General features: G+C 46.0%; 1 long non-coding RNA gene across 1 annotated transcript; it reads left to right on the forward strand.

Annotated features, from left to right (window-relative positions):
* Positions 1-890: 890 nt before the first annotated feature.
* On the forward strand, positions 891-16,933 carry LOC106014878 (uncharacterized). Its single transcript, XR_001186525.5, has 3 exons — positions 891-1,127; positions 10,397-10,544; positions 16,539-16,933. It is a non-coding gene; the product is annotated as an uncharacterized lncRNA (long non-coding RNA).
* Positions 16,934-21,013: the final 4,080 nt, after the last annotated feature.

Genomic DNA, 21,013 nt, shown 5'->3' on the forward strand with positions numbered 1-21,013 from the left:
CTTTGCAGGCCTGCCATCTACTGGTTATTTTTTGTAAGGTGGTTCGCGGGGCCTTATCTCAAAAACTCTTCAGAGAAATGCTGTGAGCTCCTTTGTGGGTCAGCAGTGGTGCTGGGGCTGCTGCAGTGGTAGCACCCACACTGCCTGTGGGGCTTGCAGCAGCACGCTTGTGCCCTACTTTTGTCCTTCCTGAGCTCCGAGCAGCTGAAATGCTGCATGGGCATTGCACATGTGAGGGTCACAACTGTGGTAGCTGGCTGGGAGAAATGCCACACCGCAGCCAGCTTCTCCCCTCTGGCTGGCAGCGCAGGCAGCAGTTGTTCCCCTGGCTATTTCTGTGCCCCAGGGGCTCACCGAGCGCTCCTTCAGATCTCCCAACCACATTCGCCTTTCATTCACCACCAGCCCACCTACCAAATGCTGCAGCGACAGAAAATAGCCAAACAGCAGGCTGGAAACAAAGTTGTGAAGGTTATGCTTCCAACTTGCTGCTGATAGCTGGCTGGTGTGTAGAGTAGCAGGCCCTTTCCTCTTCTGACTTTTTACCATTTTTTCCAGTGCTTTGGGAATGTCTGCCTTCCCCACACTGTTCCACAGGTGCAATTGCACTTGGACTTGCTGGATGTTTCACAAGAGCAAAGCTCCATCCAGGCAGCAGGGTGGCTGTACCCTGTTTTAATTTTATTTATTTTTTACCCCTGAAGGTTTAAGGTATTGTTTAATTGTCCTGTGCCCTGCCACGAGCATCTGTGAGCAGTGCCCAGGTGCGCTGCTTGCTGCTGGGGAGGCTCCTGCATGCCCCTGATGCTCATCACCTGTTTTTGCTTGGTCTCAAGTGAGGACTTCTGGTGCTGCAGGGAGGAGGCCAGTGCATCTGAGGCCTTGCTAAAGGAGGAAGCAATAATTCTTTATTTAGAGGAGATTACAGCTTACTGCTGTAAATTACTGTATCTCTTTATTTGATCATGGCGCTAACGGCCCCGAAGGCTTAATGGTGGGGGGAGCCGTGTGCTGTATCATGAGAAATGCTGCCAGTATCAGGGCTGAGCGGGGCCCTGGCTGTGTGGTGGCCTTGTCCCATGCTTGTGCACATCATCTGGGTGCTTCAAAACAAGCTCCAGGAGCAGGTAAGGAGCAGAGCTACACCTCCGTGCAGCACCAGGGTTGGTCTGGGCCTGCACCTGCCCATTAACTGTGGGTCCTGCAATCAGACTCTGCTTCCTTCTCCTTCTGTTCTGAGGGCTGCCTGTTACTGTGTGCTTTGTTTTTCTGTGCTGCTCAGATAATAAGTTGTGAAGTAATAGCTGCTCTAAGGGCAAGCATTTTAGTAGTCCTTTCTTCCGGCTGCAGGTGTTGGTTAAACTTCTGGACCTGGAGGATGTTTCTGGTTCCTGTGCCTTTTCCTAGGTATTAGCTCGTGGGATAATTTGAGTCAAAGTTGTGGCGTGCTTAAAAATGAGCAGGGTCTCAGTATCTCCTCCCTGGCCTCTGTGGCTTTGCCCAGTGCTCCCCTGGGAGCTGTGGCTCCTGGAGCGCTCCCATTGCCCAGCACTTACGGAGCAGCTGTCTGCTGAGTGCAACCCTGGTCCCCCCAAATCAATGCTATTGACTTAACAACTGGTGTGTTAGTCCTGATGAATAACAGCTTTCAACTTTCCCGCTGATGGATGGGATGGGAAAAGCTTTTAGTGGCTACCAGCCACCCGAATTCCTGCCTGGGCCCAGCTCTTGTTTTATTGCGGCAGTTACGTGCCCAAAACCGAGTCAGCTGCTGAGCTGTGAATGTGTGTGGCAGAGCAGGCTTGAACTGTTTAAGAAGATCAAGCCCTTGTTTGTCATGGATTAGCAGTGACATCTCGCCAAGCACAGGCTGCAGTTTCCTGGGCCCTGCGGGCTAGGATGCTCGTTCAGGAGGGCAGTGGTGCCACCAGGCCTGGCCTCGTGCTTGGCATGGGGTGCTGCCTGCTGCAAGTCACAAAATGAGCAACCTGAAGGTGCCCTGTGCCCAGCAAGGGGCTGTCAGCCTCTCCTGGAGCTGTGCCCTGTCTTGGGGCAAGCTTATGAGGGGGATCCCCATTGCTGCTCCTGCTCATTGCTGCTGGCACAGGGGGCCTGAGCTGTGCCATACTGCCTGGAGAGGATCTGCAGAAGGTGGGCAACGAGAAATCCAGTGATGGGCTTGGTTGGCTGGGCTTTTTCTGGGAGGTCTTCCCGTGATTGTGCCCCTGCTCTTGCTGCCTGTTCCGAGCACGGTGTGCTCAGCCCGTCCCAGGGCCGCTGCAGCGCGGCGATGCTGCGCCGCGTGCCCCTGTGAGCGTTTGTCAATATTAGTCACATAGCCCAGGTTTTTAATTGATCGTGCTGCCTGCTTGTACGTGATGGGTTTTTTTCAGGGTTTTACCATAATAATGACTTCTAATGAAGCTGATTATGTCTCCCATAAGGAACATTAATAGATGAATGCATTGTTCTTAAGGTACATCTATTTATCGAATGAATTGTAATGAGCGCAGCATGGAGCTCCGTGGAGCACGGTGCTACACACACCACGTACCTGGGACACCTCTGTCTCCTCGCTGTGGGGCTGGGGGAGCTCAGATGATGGGGAGTGAACCGTGGTGACTGCAGGGGTTAGGGCAGAAAGCAAGCAGTGCGCTGGTGCATGGCACCACGGGGTTAGTTTGGCTGTGCCCAGTGTTGGAGATGCTTCTTTCAAACAACACATTGATGAGTGTCACTACTGCAAGGTGCAAACCGAGACACCAAACGAGGCATAGGCAGTAGTGGTTATTGCTGCATTACTCTACAGGTGAGAAGGGGCAGGTACAGCACTCCTCTCTGCTCTTCTCTCCCCGTGTGTATTACCAGGTAACTTTTCTTTCAGCTCTCAGAGCGTGTAATCTTCTGCACAATGGCCTGTGCATGTTCAGACTCTAAATCCTTATGAAGTTGGACTAATTTTCCTGCTTCAATGTAGTGAGTATTAACAAAGTATTCTATCTAAATAGTGCTGTGAAATGCAAATTACTGCTTCCATAGTAGTTTGCTTATTACGAACTCATTAAAATGCGTAACCCAAAAACTCTACTCTCATTACGGAGCTCTGTGCTATATCGCTTCATACTATAAAGCAGCTGCGTGTTGGCTCTTTGATATTGGAAACCCTATTGTCATTAACCTCATTATGACAATACTTCTTTATACTGTTTGAAATGCGTGCCTTTCAAGAAGGATGCCGTGTAGATGATGATATTTTTGTTTTGCACAGTACAAAGTGAGGGGGAAAGGGGGCAGCAGGAGATGAGGGGACTTGGATTATTTATTAGCATCCCCAGGAACGATGGTGGCTCTCTAAGTTTAGCCACCAGGAGATGTTTGTGCCTTTGACAGGGATTTCTCTTTCCAGCTGGAAAGTGTGGCTCACGGCCACTTTATCCTTAAAGCCTCCCATTGCTGTGGATGAGTATTTGGTTCCTGTAAGAGACCCAAGGGGATCGCACAGATAGCTGGGGAGTTTCTGGGGGTGTTTGCCCAAATGGATCATCCTCCCCTCAACTCATTCATGCCTGCCAGGCTCTTTACCTGGAGAAACATCCCCTGAACTTATTGAATTGCTCTAACCAAGAAAGCTCTGGCTTTATTTTATTTTATTTTTTTAACTATTTTTGTACTTCTTTCCTGGCTTTATTATATTGACTTTGAGGCTGGAGGGGACTGGCGTTGCAGGTGGTGTTCAATGGGCAGGCACACACTGCATCTACACGATCGTGATGTTTTCTGTTTTCATTTCAATTCCTTTCCTTGTAATCCTTAATACTCCATTTGCGATTGAGCACTGAGTCGAATTCTTCACAGAATGACAACGATTCTTTTGTAAATGGTAATAGCTCAGAAACCTTGCTAATAATATAAAGCTAGGACTGTCTTTTCCCTGCTTCCTGTATAACTTACCATTTACTGCAGTTTTTATCACCCAGTAACTCCGATATTGTGCAATAACTGCTCTCAGTTTCACAGCTTGGAGGTCGCTGTAGGCAGGTCTGTCTGCAACTCCACTGGTGTCTGCTGCCCCCCCTCCAACTGGTGTTCTCCTGAGTGCTCCAAGCAGGCATAGGATGAGCTTGGCCCCTTCTGACACTTGCGAGGGCTTGCATTGGGTTTGCATCCAGGCCAGTGTTAAGGGACACACACATGGTGGTGATGGAGCAATCCCAAGAGTTATGGTATTGGCACACCAGCAGAACAATCTGCTTTTCCCAAAACATGCTTTTTAGTGTTCTGTGCCTCTTTGTTTGCTGTGAAGTTACCTTTTTGCACTCTATTTCAATATATTTCTCTGTCTGGCCCTACGTTTGGCAGAGCGGGGTGACCACAGCCCCATGGTGACCCTGGTGGTCCCATCTTCCTTGCTATTGCTTCTTCTCTTGGATGTTGTATTAACCACCATGACGCCTGCTTTTTTCCCAGGGATACAATGACATGGTACAGGTAGAGAAGGTCTCTGGTTGTGGTGTTTCTTCGGGAACATTTCTGGGTTTCTTCTTGGCCCTATGCAGTGTTGGAGTTGGTGGCATGAAGATCAGGGTATGTGGAGGAAAGAAGTCAGCACGCGTATCTGAAAAGGTGTGCAGTGATGTCGGGTCCCTTCCATCCTGCCTTCCTTCTGTCTGCATTTCTCAGAAGCTAAACACCATGTGTGGAGCAATGGCTGGAGCAGGATTCAGCTGGGATGGGATCACCTGGGATTCACCTGCCCTGGGATCCCACCGGGGTGGGGTGGCTGCAGCCATGAGCTTTGCTGCAGCAGCAAGTTGAGCGCGTCCCCTCAGCCTGCCTGTGTTGCAGGGAGAGCTCGAACTGCAACTTTTGTAATGTTTCCTTTGCACTGCATAAGTAATGCTTAATCTGCATGTCTGATTGGGAATACCTTTTTTCATCTGAGTGCACTCCATTTTGGCTCGTGTATCTCTTGGGTGAATAACAAAGAGGATGCCAGTTGTCTGGAGGAGAAGCGGTTTTCTGAATCACAAAAGAACACACTTTATCAGAAAATCTAATAATGTGCAACACTTTTGTAAACTAAGCCCTGTGTGACCAGCTGGAACTTTGAAAATTTTACAAGAAGCCATGGGGACAATTAATCATAATAGAGCCAACTTTTATGCGGTTTTCTGAAATAGCAAGCAATTACATAATTATTACAAGAGAAAACAGCAGTGGGGGAGGGTGGGGGAAAGGCGCTTGTTTTGTATACGTAGCAGGAATCTTAGCATTTGAACAGAGTTGGGTCTGCCCATAAATTTATACTTTCCATGTCATCAGCTGGGATGAGGCTTCCCGAAAAGTTTGGAGCAGATGCACTGGACTTTCTTGGGGTGAGTTGTTCTGCACAGCAATGAGAGATCAATGATTTTTTTGGTCCATTTTCATTTATTTAATATTTAAAAAAATAAAAGCATTACAAACATTTGCATCTATTCTATTTGAAACAGACTCTTCGGGACAAACCTTGCCAAATAATAAACCTCCTTTATTTTATGGGATTAGACATCAGATAGTTAACTAAACGTTACAGAAGTGCCTCAGGAGCTTGGTACAGAGAAGGACTTTGCAGAGGCAGTGACTTCTCCTTAACTTCTCAGCTGGGACATCAGAGCACCGAGCACTCTCCTGCCACGCTCAGGTCTGGGTCCTCACTCTGGCTATTAGATGACTACTGTATATTATCGATAAATATCCCCAGAATGAACCTCTGCCCTCGTGATACAGCACAATCACCCCTCTACTGATTTCACACACAATTGCCTATTTACAGAAGTGTTTGTATCTAAAAGCCTTGGCTTCTGAGAACAGCCACAATCATTTTGCCCAAACGCACACAGTGGGTGCCTCGTGGTCCTGCTCATGGGAACAGAGGAAAGGCTTCTGCCCAAGGTAGCAGTGGATGCGTTTTTTTTCGCTTCCTCCATGAAGGTTAAACCCTAGCGTTTCGAGTCTCTCTTCCCTCTTTCCTTTTTAGCAAAATCTGCTTAAATTTTGAAATAGGTTCTTGAACTACTCAAAAGTTCGTCCCTGGTGAATTCCTCCACCATTAAGGCTGCTCTTTACTGATGTTTCCCGTTCATTTTGGTGGAATGAAATGGCAGTCTGTCTCTTACATGATGGGTAAAAGCAGCAGTAAACTGAAACTGAAACAGAAGTACAATTCACAGGGGAAGCACTACTACAGGTTTAATGTATTCCCATCAGAAATCACAAAAGTCTTTCAGGGTCTTATGTGTTTATCGTTAAACTTCTGCAGTGCTTGGATGACTAAGGGCACCTGTATATTTTACATTTTGTTGTTGCATGTAGACGTTTTATAAGCAAGTGCTGAAGCTGCAAGAACTGCTTTGCTTTTTACAAGCTCAGGGTTGAAAATGTTCGTGTTGCTGGGGAGCGGCTTTGGCATGTTCTTAAATATTTTCAGAGGCTTTGGTATTGATTTCTGGTGGCAGGCTGTAATACTGCGCAGCAAGGATCTGCTGCAGGAAGATGCAAGTAATGCTAAAAGAGCCTGTACAAGCGGTTATTTCCTCGTGCACACTTCATTACACAAAACAATCATTTATTTCAATCCGTCTATTGCTTGGAATCTTCTTTTCAATGAATAAGCTGCTAGCATGTAAGCTGTGATTTAAGCTAGCTCTATGTATAGTGTCTGAGTACCGGCTGTACGTACTCCCTGAGAAGGCTTTTTGCCTTGTCTTTGAAATGCAATTAGAAGTGGTTATGGTTGTGTATCCGCCGGGATGCCCAAGTCCTTGAATTGCAAAGTTCTCCCTTACCTGGTTCCTTTTCTCTTCAGCACTAGAGGATCTGTGTAAGGTAACTGAATGCTTGACTCTGAATTAGGACACAAGGAACCAGCAAACTATGTGAAAGCAATGAGTTGGTGATCTAGGCTTGATGTTAAAAAAGGATTAAGATGGGTCAAAGTGGGCTGGCAGCACAACGCATGTGGGCACCTCGTTTGGTGGGCACGGGGAAGGGAGAGGCAGGCTGGACTCAGGCACAGGACCTTGGAGCTCCTACCCCCATCCCTGTGCTTTTGCTACAGTTTATTTGTTGTCTTGCACTAAAAATTTGTCACCGAGTCTGCAATGGAAATACTTCTGTAATTGCCTGTATTATATGGATCATTGACCTTCAACAGTGGAACTGTTGAAGCAACTGTCCATTTATCTGGAAAATTACCACATGGCAAGATCACATTAGGCCGTTTTACTCGGTCTCCTCCAGCAAGTGCCCGTGTGTGATTAGCTGCTGGGCCACAAACCTCTGCACGGGGCTACCGGCTGCACCTTCAGGGATTAAACACAGGACAAGGGTACGAGACTGCTCGGTTCCCATCACTGCGTCCAGTTCCAGCTTCATATAATCAGAGAACCATCAAATACTTAACTTTCATGGTCAGAACCAGTATCAGCTTGGAAATACCCATGTCAAAGTTGCAGATCAGTGGATGCAGGAGCTCTGCCAGAAGCGCAGCCCCCACGGGACACCCGCTCCTGTGCCCTGCTGGGTTGCTCCTGTGTGGTGTGGGATGGAGCCGCTGCTGAGCTGGAGCTCCTCAGCATCCAGTGACTTCTCCCAGCTCTTTCTGGTTCAATCAGATGTGGTTCAATTATGTACTGGATGCCAGGGGTGGGGCTCTTGTGTTGTGCAGAATTTTGTTCGCTTCCATTTGTGACCTTAAGGTTCGTGCAAAGAAGCCCATGTGTGCCCAGCCTGGCTTCCCCTTGGCACGCTGCATTCTGTATGGCTTGTGTACAGTAGATGTCCCCGACATGGCTGTTACCTTGTAGCCTGAATTTCTCGAGCACCTGAACTCTCATGCAGCACTGAGATGGCCACAGCATTACTACAAGCCGGATTTGGGACTACTTTAATCAGTCTGAGGGGAGAAAAGCAAACCCTATTTATTGCTTGCTCAGAAATCTATTTATATAACTTTAAAGAACCTCGGGTAAAGTGGGCAATGAAAGCAAATATTTTCATAAAGCCACGGCAAATTTACTAAAATACATTCCGCTGTAGTAAATGAAAATCTAATATTTCCTCTCCAGGTTTAGCTGCAGCTCTCAGTTATGGCTTTGTAAGCTGATGTCTACCATGCAAAACAAAGGATAAAATTAGGTGCTTGTTATCTTCAACTATATTTACTATATCTTATAAATCTGTATGAGGACTGAAATAAAGAAAAACAAATTAGTGCTTGGTGACAAGTGCCACGTGCTGTAGAAGTGTTGTTCTTGGGGCTGTGCGTCCTCTTGCTTCTGCCACTGCCACTTGAAGGGGGAGTTTCCTAACATCAGTTGCCTTAAAAATGAAGCTTCGCTGGACCTATTTAAGCAGTGACAATGACATGAGCTGTAGTGCACTGTATATTAATGCATTAAAAAAGCGGTCTCCGCTTGTCTCAAGACTCCTACATGGTCTTGAAGCAGTTACTATTAGGGCTGCCTGGCTGGATTACTCCTCTGCCTTATGCCATCATTCACAGTGCTCTCCCAGAAGCACACCCCCAATAATGACCAGTCTCCTGGGCTGTTTTGCTCCTATAAATATTAATATCTGTGCCCATTCTTGCTTTGTTTCTTCTTCCTGGAACACTTGACTATTTCCTGTTTTTCTTTCCCAAGTGGAATTTCACCCCAAAACTCAAAATTCTAGTTCGGAACACTTTGGGTGAAGATATGCTGCTCTGGAGGGATGATTTGAGACCTCTCCTGGATGTCAAGCAGCTCCTTGTGCTTCCATCTCCCACTGCCAGGTGCAGAGAGGCTCTTTGAGGTGAACTAGTGGGGATTTGGGACACCTGACCCATAAGATCCCAGGCACAGCGGCCTCTTCTGACAGAATCTGTGTGCATTTTCCTTCATAATCCCATATTTAAGCTTAGTGCTTAGTTTCCAGGAAGGATTCAGCGCTGCCAAAAAGAAAATCAATCCTTTAAAAGCGGAATGGGAAGTTATTGATCAGCATTTCAGAATTTGCATCAGAACAAACTTTGGAGACTTGTTCTTAAATACTGTAACGAGCTGTAATTGAGTCTCCCCTCTGAGCACACACCTCTAAACACCTCTGCTGTTCCTCTCCTTCCCCACAGTTTATCTCCTCGTCCTGGTGAGGTGCCAGGGCCAGGCACAGAGCAGCCTCTGAGGAGGGCTGTTACCTGCGGGCCCCTCTGCAGGCATTGCCTCCCTGGTGCTGTAGTAGATCACTGTGTGATTTATAATTTATCGTTGCACCTCTGGGCATGGTGATGCTGCTGCCAGGGAGAGGGAGAAGTGGCTGGGGTTGCACATAGGGATTGGTGCTGGCAGGGCTTGGGTACCACAAAGTGCTGGAGGAAAGGGTCATGGTATGTTAAAGCACTTGCGTGGGATGTCCTGCAGGTGAAAAAGGAAACTTCTTTTTCACAGGATAACGGGTTAAGATGCATGAGGTAAATGAAATGAAGCATGTTGACAATTAGCTGAAGACGAGGGCACGAATTGGTCTGAGCAGTCCAAGAAATAGGCCAAGTAACAGCATGCCGAGTGCGGAGTCAGTGGGAGAACAAAATAGATGAGATACAGGCCAATTTGGGACTGACTTGGATCCGATGGGGGTGTCCTGGCCATGACTGGGATGTGGCTGGTGCCTCATGAGAAGGGCTGCCTGGCCCCAGGACTGCAGGAACCCTCCGGGAGGCTCACAGAGGCCACGTCCCGCTCTGTCCCGATGCCCGCTGGCTGCTGAGCCATGGTTGGCATGGCTGAGGGAGCCGTGAAACACAAAGTATAATATAAAATATACCCAGATCTGAAAATCTATGGAAAACTGCAGTGTATATACACTGTGCAATCTCTAAATATTTGCATTTTATTCTGTAGCTGTACGTACAGAAAGCGGTGAGAGCGGGATCAAGCCGCAGACAGTCTTTGTTTTGTTGGCGAGAGGAGTTTTTAACGGGCTTCATTTTCACTACATAAGCCACTCTGATCTTTCTTATGCATCTGCTTCCCCTTCATCTTGCTGTGTGAGTGACAGCTACTTTGCACTAGCATTATCTGTCAAAATATTATTTAACTGGAATACCTTCCAGAACTAGTCTTTGTTATTATTAGAAACAAAAATGCAGTGATAATTGAATCCCTTTATATTCCCCATGTAATGCAAGGAGTAAGACATATTCACACCTAAGGGGAAAACACATCTGGATTTCCTCTTTGCCCCAAGACCGCGTGCTCTCCCATACCCTGTAACGGCTTTGATTCACTATACCTTAGAGGGAGATGAAATTTGCAGTGCATGCATATCATCTAAGGAAAACAATAGCATACATTCTTTTTTTTTTTTTTTGCTATAGGAATCGCATTAAATAAATATATAGCGAGCTGCAGTGTCACAACAAGTAGATGTACAATTACGAAGACAAAATACCCAAAGGAAATCAACACAAGGCTTATTAATATCCAGGCCTGCAGAAGACAACTGTCAGACAATTGGTCAACAAGGTACATGGTATCTGTTAGATACTGACTAACCCATTATGATCTTTATGAAGTGTCCTTTTGGGGGTCTAGATCTTCAAATATGAGTTGGAAGACCCTTTTCTTTTATTAGTTGCTAAGCTCTTTATACTTTTACCATATTGCGGCAGGTTAGAAGTCTGAGCTTTATTGTCTTATGTTATTGAAAATCCAGATTCCCGCAGCCTTCTCCCTCAGGTCAAGATTTGTCTGAGAATACATTCTCATTTCTCCATGTACAAAGGCTGTCTGGAGAGAGGCAGAAAAAGATTATGACTGTAATATACTTAAATCCAATTTATTTGCCTGACTAGAAACTTCCACACTTCACAATTGCTTCCTACAGAAGATTTTGTATTTAATTCTTTCATCGCAGTAAGAAGCAGGAGTGATCTTAGTCCTCTGACAGGTACAGCCGCGGCGCACACCTGAGCCAGATGAAGCGCGGCGGCAGAGACGATGAAAATAGCAAATGTACACACTTATTTTGCATGTTGGCAGTTTATTTCTGCTTAAGAATAATGAATTTGAAATGGATCTTTAAATATCCTGTGCCGAGCCGGCATTACGCCCCGCCGTGAGTTACGAGCTCGCCTATCAGCCCTGCTTGATGGAGATGTCGCGCTGTGTGGTGGCTTCGTGCTCGCCTTCCTCTCGGGCCTTGGGGAGGGACGGAGGCCCGCAGGAGGAGGCCTGGCAGCAACCTGGCCTCCCACACCCTGCTGCCATGGGCACTGGGTGTGCTGTGCCCCACAGACAGGCAGGGGGCACTTTTTTAAAAATATCGAGTGAAAAAACACCTCACAAAACCCCAAGCAGAGCCCACGGTGGCTGCTGGGGCATGAGGCTTCTCAAAGTGAGGGCTCGCTGGAGTCGGGGTGCTGGGATGGTCGTACCAGTGCTGTGTGGTGCCCAGTGCCTGAGGCACTGGTGCTTGCTGGTGGGACTGGGCAGGGCAGGAGCGAGGGGCCCCAAGGTGGTGGCTGTGTGGGGAGGAAGGCCCCGAGAGGCCTCCTGGATGCCCAAGGCGGCACGGCCTCGGCCTCACTCCAGGTGAAAAAACAGCCTGAGAAAGATTGTAAATCAATTTTGGGACAGCTGTTTCTGTATGGAAATGCCACAGGTTCTCCTCAGTGCTGAAGAGCAATTTCAGATCAGTGCCTCCTTGGTCTGAAACGGGGACAAGCGGCCCTCTCCCAATGCATCGAGGTGCTGGTGCACCCCATGGAGATCTGCCCCGCAGCCAGCACCAAACCAGGGGCCACGCTTCAGCAGAGCTCCTATCCAGTTCTGAATATTTATTTGGCTGCTCCTGAACTTCTGTAGCCTGTAAACTTCAGGTTTGTGGATCTGTGGTTTGTGCTGTGACTGCCACACCTGCCTGCCTGCAGGCTGGGCTGGTTTCACTCCCCTTTTAGGCACATGAAGCCACATCCCGGCATGGCACGTCCCTTCCACAGGGGCTGGACACAGCCGCAGCGCTGAATTTTCTCATTTTCCTCACAACCTTCGGAACAAATTCTCCTTTCCCAAGTCTTCACCCAGTGGGGCTCTAAAATCATAACAATTAATGCTGGAAAAGACTCCTGAAGCCACCTAAGCCATCCCTCCTGTTAGGGCAGGATTGCTCAAGCATGCAAGGAAATTAATGGGGAGGAAAGGAGCTGGGACTGAGCAGTGACCTACTCTGAAGCTAAAACGGGGGGAAAAGCTAGAATTGGCTGAGACAGCTGGTTTAGGTGAGGTGGCTCCATTACCTTGGTGTGGTAGTCACGCTGGAAGTTTGATCAGAAGTTTATCCCAACTTTAACTGGCATTTCAAATCATACTTTTTTTTTTTTTTTTTTTTACCTTTTCTTTCTTTCCTTTAAAAAAAAATAAATAACAAAGCACCTTTTTGTAAAGCCTGATCTCATAGCAACAAGGAGTAATCCAGAAGACTTACGATATTCAGCGTTTATCACCTATTTCAGAGACACTAAGCAGCTATAAATGCATATGAAACATCTTTGGTGGCTTCTTTGCCTGTTAAACAATGTGTTCTTACGTTTCTAATTACCAGCAGGAAAAATAGGAGGAATTTGTTTACCAGCTTCCTGCATAATATGCAGACATCTGGAGCTGCTAGGTCTGGATGGCATTCCTGGGGGAGAGCAGATGCATCAAGGGCAATTAGACAACTTGGGAACTGCAGCTGAGCAGGAACATGCCCAGGCACTGCGAGCAGCCCCGCACCGCTCCCCGCTGCTGGCTGTGCTGCCTGCTCCCTCGGATGCAATTTTTGTCACCCCCTTCAAGCACAACAGAAGGGCCAGCTCTCGGGGCTGCCCTTGCAGGTGTGGCTGGGCTGCTGAGTGTGGCCACTCATGCTTCGTGCAGCATGGGTGAGCGGGCTTGGGGTGTTTTGGTGGATCCTCGAGCCTGAGGTTTTGTGCCAACCTCAGGATCATCAGCCCCGTGCCTGTCCCTTGCTTCTGTGGAGGTCCCTCCAAAGTAGGGGGAACTACCCACAGTAATTGTCTGTGGAACACATAATTTATGTCTGTGCTACTGAAGGATGTGCTAGAACCTGTTTAGGGAGTGTAAACTGGTGGTCCTTGGTGTGCCCTGGCTGCCTGAGCCCTTCCACTTTCTCCTGTATAGGGCTTGCAGCTATGCACCCTTGTGTTTTTGTGGTTTCCTATGGGCTTGTGCCACTCCCTGAAAATCTAGGGATCACAACGTGGAAAATAGGTAAAAGCAATCCCGAGGGGATGGTTTTCTCATCTGTGACACAGATGGGTTATTGATGGTATTCTCTTTTCTTATTTAACTGCTTGAGATGATCTGAGAGAGATGGTGTGGATTGATTTAAATCAGTGAGTCAAGTAACGCTTTTAATCATGGTTGAAATCAAAAAGTGAGAAACTGTGGTTTAATTGCAAAGCAAATTCAAAAAAAAAAAATTGTACATTTTAAGTTTCCTAAATAAAGGTCTGTCCCCTTTGGCAACATAGCGCAAACAAAATTCTCTTTTTAACAAATTCAGTGATATTTTGTTGGCAAACAAACTACACAATATCTGCTCATGTATTTTGAGAACATACTTTTATTCATATTTTTACATAAAAAAATTGCTCTGCTTTTTTATTCCTTTTTTTGTTGCATGTGTTTTATGCTTCACTGCATCAGGCTGCAGCAGGAGAGGTGACGGCACCACAGCAAGGGCAGAGCAGTGTTTTTTTTTTTTCCTGTAGATAGCATTTTTCATTGCAGGTGTACCCAAGAACTGACACCCAAATATTTTTGGCACTTGTGAAGCCCTCTCCTGCTCCCCAGCCTGCTCCCAGCTGCCCTGGGCAGTGGGATTAGTGGGTATCGTCCCCTTGTCCCTCTGAGCTAGGGGAAGGAGCGCTGGGCTTCAGCTCCAATTATTTTCTCAGTTTTAGAGAAAGTTGTGAAGCTAAAGGAAATCTCACGGTGCTTTTATTTCTTGGTTTGGCAGTTTCTAACAGGTTGATTATAGGTTACAAGGAATTTAGTCCTTAGCCTAGGTATTTGCACTTGCAGGTGATCCTAACCATCCGGAGATGTACACAACGTTCGTCTTCTAAACTGGTTCCTTCTCAGGGCTGGGCAATGAAGGCGATCAGGGCAGAGACACGTTAGGGTTGTGCTTGAGGCCGTGGTGCTGCTCCCAGCCCATCTGGCTGAGCACACACAGCTTGCTGGAAAAAATACTCTGCGGACCTGCGTCCCGGCGGGACAGGCACACACCTGCAGTCACTGGGCTGCCTTTGGCTGAGGAAGCCAGCATCAAACTGTGGGGGAAAAAAAAATAATCCAGGGAAGACAGAGGCTGTGCTGCTTAGGAAGCAGGAGAGTTTTCTGAGAAATGCTCTGTCCGTTGTTGAGAGGCATCCATTGATAAATTAGGAACCTGGACCACTTTCTGGTTGGTTTTCTACCTCGGGTGCCCTTTCAAAGGGCCCATCAGTATCTGGGGAGCATGAAGTGAGTGGCAGACGAGGAGGGGTGGGTGCGTGGGCAGCCAGGGCATGGTGGGGACAGCCTGGGGGGAGCCCCAGAGCCCGGCCCCAGGCGGGGGCACAGCACGGAGCCGCCACCCGCAGTGGTGCGCGAGCTGCGCGTGCAGATCTTCAAAAGGAAAGAGTTTGGCCCTTAATGTTCTTTTTGATGTATTTTTTGTATGCAAATAAGGTTTAATTTCTGAACTTTGAACAGTTTGCAGACTAGTTTATTAGAGTGTTGTATTATTAAGTTGTATACTCCTGGGGTCAGAGCGAGGCGTTTGGAAACCTCAGTGAACATTATTTATATTGTTAAACAAAGTCAAGAACTTCAGACATCTGGTATTCACCACAAAAGCAGACAATCAAAACAAAGACATATTTGTAATCATACTCAGTAGTCTTTTTATGTGAAGTAATTACTAAAATAATCTAAAGACATGGATCAGATTATTAATGAAAATGATAGCCTGCAAACTACTGTAATATACATCTCTACCTTTCATAAAACAGACGGGAAACTGTATAATGTAATGAATAGCCCTGGGGTTGTGCAATGCCAGAATTCATACTTTGAAATCTGTTGTCTCAGCTGATGAGCTCTAAAGGGAGTATTAGCGGGCCTACCGCTGATTGGGCTGGAGATGGTAATTTTGAACTCTACTCTTCCGAGCTGATTTACTATTTTTGCTCCTTTTGCACTGAGGAAGCGAAATATGAGTTATTAATGAATTCCTTTTAATAAAAGCATTTATATGCACATAGCTGGATAAAATTCAAAATAAGGTGGAAAACATCGAGGGCTAACTTGCCCATATTAACACAGGAATGGGAGGCGAAGCCAAGCACAGTGTGGGAGTGGGAGACGGTGCGGGACGGTGGGCAGCCGTGGGTCTGCCTGCCAGCATGCTGATCATAGTGGGCTGTGGTTGTGTTCCCCAGTGGTTCAGGACGTGGGTTACATTCCCCTATGGTTTGAGGCTCTATGGGGTGAGCTGTGCTGACACCACAGGCCCGAGGTGTACGGGGCAGCGCAGGCCGCTGCTGGAGGCCTGGCAGCCCTGGCCGGCTGCCCTGTGGTGGGAGGCAAAGGCCCTTTGCTGCTTTGTCCTGTGGCTGTCATGTGTGAAATCTGGATTTTGGGCTGCTCTTTTCCTTTCTCTTCTCCCAAAAGCCGTGGTGAGACTCGGCCCTGTCATCCACGTCCGCTTACAGCTGCCGCTGACTTCAAAGGAGATCCTGCTGGCAAAATAGCGACGGGATTGTGTCAGGAGTTTATGCGCTCCCGAGACGTTGTCTGTTTAGATAATTAATGAAGTTAGAATATTAAAATTACATAAAGTGAAGGGTAATCTTAAAACGTTTATTATTTTGTAAATGGCCCCGAAGATTGTAACACATTTATAGTCACAAATCAGGCGCTGTGCAGGAGGCAAGTCCTTTCAAATAAGGAAGCACAATTAATAATCTCAGTTTCTGTCGTTATTTATTCATGCTGCTGCTGAATTGTCTTCTCTCCCACACCTGTGAAGCCAGGACGCTGTCTTTACCTGCTGATGCTATTCTGAGAGAAAGTTTAAACTCAGTTCTGTGCTGGAACCTGCCCGGATCACATCATGGGGTGACCTCCAAACAGATCACTCTGATTAGGCCTAGGTACCCTTAAATTCTATCAAACTTCTGCTGTTTGCCTTTCCCTTCATGTTTAGATGTGCTGTGCAACACCTACTATGGATTTGGAATTAATTATTGAAGACTCAGTGATGGCAAAACAGACATTCACTATTTTCGACATATAATCACGGAAAGTATTGATTCTGCTCCACTCTTGTACTGTATTTGTGACAGTATCGGGGTGATTGCTATTAATATGAATGCATTGTTTGACTTGTTTCAAAACAAGCCTCTCTTACACATCAGAGTTTTATTTAAAGCAAATTCTCAGTTCCCATTTTTTTCCACCCTGCAGTGTGTACGGCACTGGGCAGGCAGCGAGGATTCAGAAGGATCCACTGAAGTAAATCAGGTCTTTAATCAGCAGCAGACCCTCAGCAGCTGTGCCCAAGGCAGTAACAAGATTCCCAAATTCCAGGTCATGGTGTCTGGCTCTAAAACCGAGTTACCTGACTGCATTTCAACGTATCTAGCAATGTTTTTGTAAAGAAATGGGTGAGAAAACTTTTAGCCCCTTTTCTGAAAACACTTATCACAGACTCTAACCTTGGAAAGTGATCTGTTGCCTATAAAAACTGCGAAAGTGTTGGTCTGCAAAGATCTGTATTTTCTGACTCGTGTTTTAACAGAGATGTAATGGCTTCAACTTGGTCATTGGCAAAATTACCAAATATGTTACCCTGGCAATTAAGAGTGAACAGCAAATGTGGACTATCATTTCCTAGCTCTTCTAAATTGTCTAATCTGCAGTGTAATAGCATCTCTTTAATAAATAACACAATTTCTATTTCCCTTTTCTTATAAACTTTTTTTTTTTTTTTAAAAAGTTTATTCTTCTTCTGAATTCTTTTCCTTCTTGGCTGTGCTCTGAAGTTAACCTTCTAAAAAGTTTCATAGACTTTTTCCTTTGCAAGTTACTGAATCATGGACAGAAAACGTCTGTGCTTACTGGACGTTTTCAAGACAGAGGTGTTGGGTTCAGTTAATTTTTATTTAAGGTCTTCTTAGCACACTGATAAATATATTTATATTTATATATATAAATGGCCCCGGCATGGCAGAGCGGGAGCTGGGGGTGTCCCACTGAGCTCCTCACCCACCCTGTGGCTCTGCCAGGTGTCTCCTGCAAGCAGAGGGCAGGCAGCTTCCAGCGAGGGGTTCAAGCTGTGGCCTGCTGTGCAGAGGGGCTGCTACCATCAAAGGTGTGAAACGGGGTGTAAGACCTCCCCTAGAACGGTGACATGTTCCTCTCAGTGTGTGGATGAGCCTGTGCTGGGACACAATTGAGAAAATAGTGCCAATGCAATCTCTCCCCAATTAGGGCCTTGTTCATAACGAGTTAGCCAAGCAACTCAGTGGATACAGATCTCATCATTGGGCGGTAACTTGAAGAATCAAGGTATTAACTAGCACGTTTTGGGTGATGTTTTTTTCAGTGCTTTCAGTTGAAAGCATAGTTTTCTTACCCAGCCAATATTTTGTCCATTGTATCAGTGAAAATGTGAATGTCTGTCCTGCGTGCCCTTGCTTTGCGTGGAGGCGAGAGCAAGGGGATCGCGGGTGAAGTGGGTGAAGTGTGAGGCTGAATGAGCAGAGGGACTGCGTGCAGTGCAAAGCTTTATTTGCTCCACGTGCATGCTGATATTAATGCAATTAATGGGTAAATGTTAATAGAGTTTGGAGAGGGAACTGCTGTCATGCTGCTTGGATGGAGGCTGTCCCCCTGCCACTACCCTGACCCGCACCCACCCAGCCCTCGGTGGGTGCCTGAGCAGCATCAGGGAGCACCGTGTCTTCTCTTGGTGGCGTATTGCAGGTGCCCCAGATGAGGAAAAATCTTCTCGCTTCTGCAGGTCGTCCTAATGCTTCACAGGCCGCTTGCTGTGCAATTACAGGAGGATTTTAGTCTGATTATACATTAAAAACTCTTCTCTATAAAGAAATTCAAAGATCAGAGAGGTTTTCTTTCAAGTATTACATTGAAATTTGAACACTCCTGCTGCTTAGTACAAAATGTTTCTACAAGGCACTATTGAATTCGGAGACGTTATATTTTCACTGTTACACGTCTCTTCTTTCTCTATTTAAACATCAAATCTGAGCATTTCACTTGTATCTGTTTTTCCACTGAAACATACATTATAGAAGTTTTAATTACAACCCGAGCAGAATGCGTTGTCACAAGCCATTGTTATGGAGAGCACTAGCAGGACTAAGAGAATCAAAACCAAACAAAAAATAAATGACATTTTTGTCCTTCAGATATGTGAAAATGTGAATGCAAATTCTGTAGTCTTATTTTTTCTGATCGCTACTATTCTCTAATCTTATCAAATATATATTCCCATATTCTGAGTCAGGCTGATAAAGCACCTTGATATAAACAAGTTGCATTAGATTTTGCGGAGCACATTTTCCTAGTAAATCCAATTTCACAATCTTTTTTTCTGGTGACACATTAGCCATTCTTTAGTATATAAAATGTTCTTTGAATATTTTAACCAGTGTTCTACAAGCAAACGTAGCAGAATGCGGTTGTGCCGTACGCTGTCTTTCTTTAGAAACCATTCTTTATTGGAAATGTGTTATTGCTTTACAGCATGCTCCTTGTTTACCCTTTCGAGACAGAGGTAAGTAACGCTCACCGGTAAGCATCTCGATTACCAGTACCTGCCTCGGCGCAGCATATCTGCACGGGGAGCTTTTGATATCACTGTTTGTCTGTGAATGGAGGTGCCTCAAGGTTCATAAATCTGTATGCAGTAGTATGGGTTCTCTAACAGCAATTCATTTTAATTATGTGAGACATAAAAAGACCACCTACAGATGAGACAATACAGCTGTAAGATTCTCAAGGTTACTATGGGGAATACTTCATAACTGAAGTATGTTTTCCCAAAGGAATTATACTACCATTTGATTTAATTTTTAATTTTTACATTTTAATCAAAAATAGATCAAATGGTGGTGTTATCTCCTGGGAAACATACTTCAGATATGAAGCAGTCCATGTTCCTTTTAAATATGTAAAGCTGCCATTTATGTATAACTCATGAATGACACCCTGTGTTGCAAGCAAATATCATGCAGTGATTTCTATATTGTTTCAGTAACAACACTATAATCGCACACAAATATCACTACACCTGATTCTACAAAGCAGATGGCATTAAATACTATCAACTTCAGACGCTAGCACAACATATATCCAGTGCTAAATAAGAGCCATCACGTATTGAACATGTGCGCGTTAATATTGGCAGGGACCGCGTCCCAGGGGGCAGTCCAACATCAAGGAAGTTGTTGTTTAGGTTTCTAAAAGCTATTTGGAAACTCAGATTCAGAAACACAGGTTGGTTTATTACAGCAAAGAGCAGAGCAGCGTTTTCACATCTGATCGCAGCTTGTAGGCCTTAACACGCGTCTAGTCGAGGAATGGCAAATCTGGTTTTTAGGGCTGGTGAGGGCCTGCTGTTTGGCAGCGGGTGAGGTTCAGATAAATGAATGACGATTTGATCTGCCTGGGTTGATTATTGCTATTTTTGTGGGGGGGGAAAAAAAGCAAGATGGCTTGTGTTTTTCTTGCTTGCTTGTGAAGGAGATGGGGATGACTGCGGAGGGCAGAGCAGCTGGCCAGTCCTGCCGCCCTCAGCTCGCTGGCAAAGCAAATAATAAGTGAATTAGGCTAGTATCATGGCCTAAACCAACTAAATCAGGTACAAAAATATTATATAGTATGGATAATGTACTTATTATTTCCATCCATTCATCCTACCAACTCACATTCACTCTCGCTCCTTCTTACAAGGCTTAATGCTCTCATCTTCCCTTTATACAAACTGATGTGCAATGCTGTCCTGCCAAAATCATGTCCATCTATAAAGAGAGGAACTCCTCCCTCAATACATGCAGGTGTGGGTGAGAAAAGAAGATCACAAACAAGCCAAAAATTCTCTTCACCCTCCCTCCCCTTGCTCACAGTGTCGCTGTTCCCATGTACAGCTGCTGCTTTCCCAGGACCATCGGACTGCACGGTGTGGACAAGGTTACGCTTCTCCAAGGCAGACGGTTAAAACATTTTCTCTAGAACTGTACTAAATGCAAGCGAGCAAGTTGATGTGTGCTTATTTAGCAAACAGGTTTTATTTTCTTTGAAGACTTTTGCAGAAAGGGCAAGTTAAAATAAGGGCTACAGCCCAACACATATGCAGGACGTAGTGTGGAGGTTTGACTTTGGACTACACGTAGCCTGCTGCCCTGAGCACAGCTGCCCCAAGGAGCAGCCCATGGCTCCGAGCCCACGTGGGCAATGCGATGTGCACCGGGGGGGTGGTCCCAGGGCAAGAGATTGTGCATGAAGCCACTTCAAGAGCTGAATCTGAAGCAATGCACAGCGAGTGGCTGTGGGGGGGGATTTGCTTCAAAACCACACTACTGCACAGCAAAATGATAATCTAACCAAAGCAGCAGTAGTCTAAGGAGATCAGAGCTTAGACTCACGAAGGTATCTAGGCACCTACGTTTTGACTCAAATCCTCAGGAACTTAGGTCTGATCCTAAGGTGTTCCAATTAGTTGAGGAAAAACAAAATCTGGAAACGCAGATGGAGAAGATCTGTTGAAAAGTATTAATGTTTAACTCCCCATTAAACCAAGCCTGTAGAGGAATTACTTGTTGCAAAATATTGATTCTGCATATCATTCATGTATCTGGCCCGTGAGGGGGGAAAACCACGCCGGCTATGCTGCACAAAGGAAACTCCATACAAAA

This window comes from Anas platyrhynchos, chromosome 6, assembly GCF_047663525.1.
Source record: "Anas platyrhynchos isolate ZD024472 breed Pekin duck chromosome 6, IASCAAS_PekinDuck_T2T, whole genome shotgun sequence".
Lineage (NCBI taxonomy): Eukaryota > Metazoa > Chordata > Aves > Anseriformes > Anatidae > Anas > Anas platyrhynchos.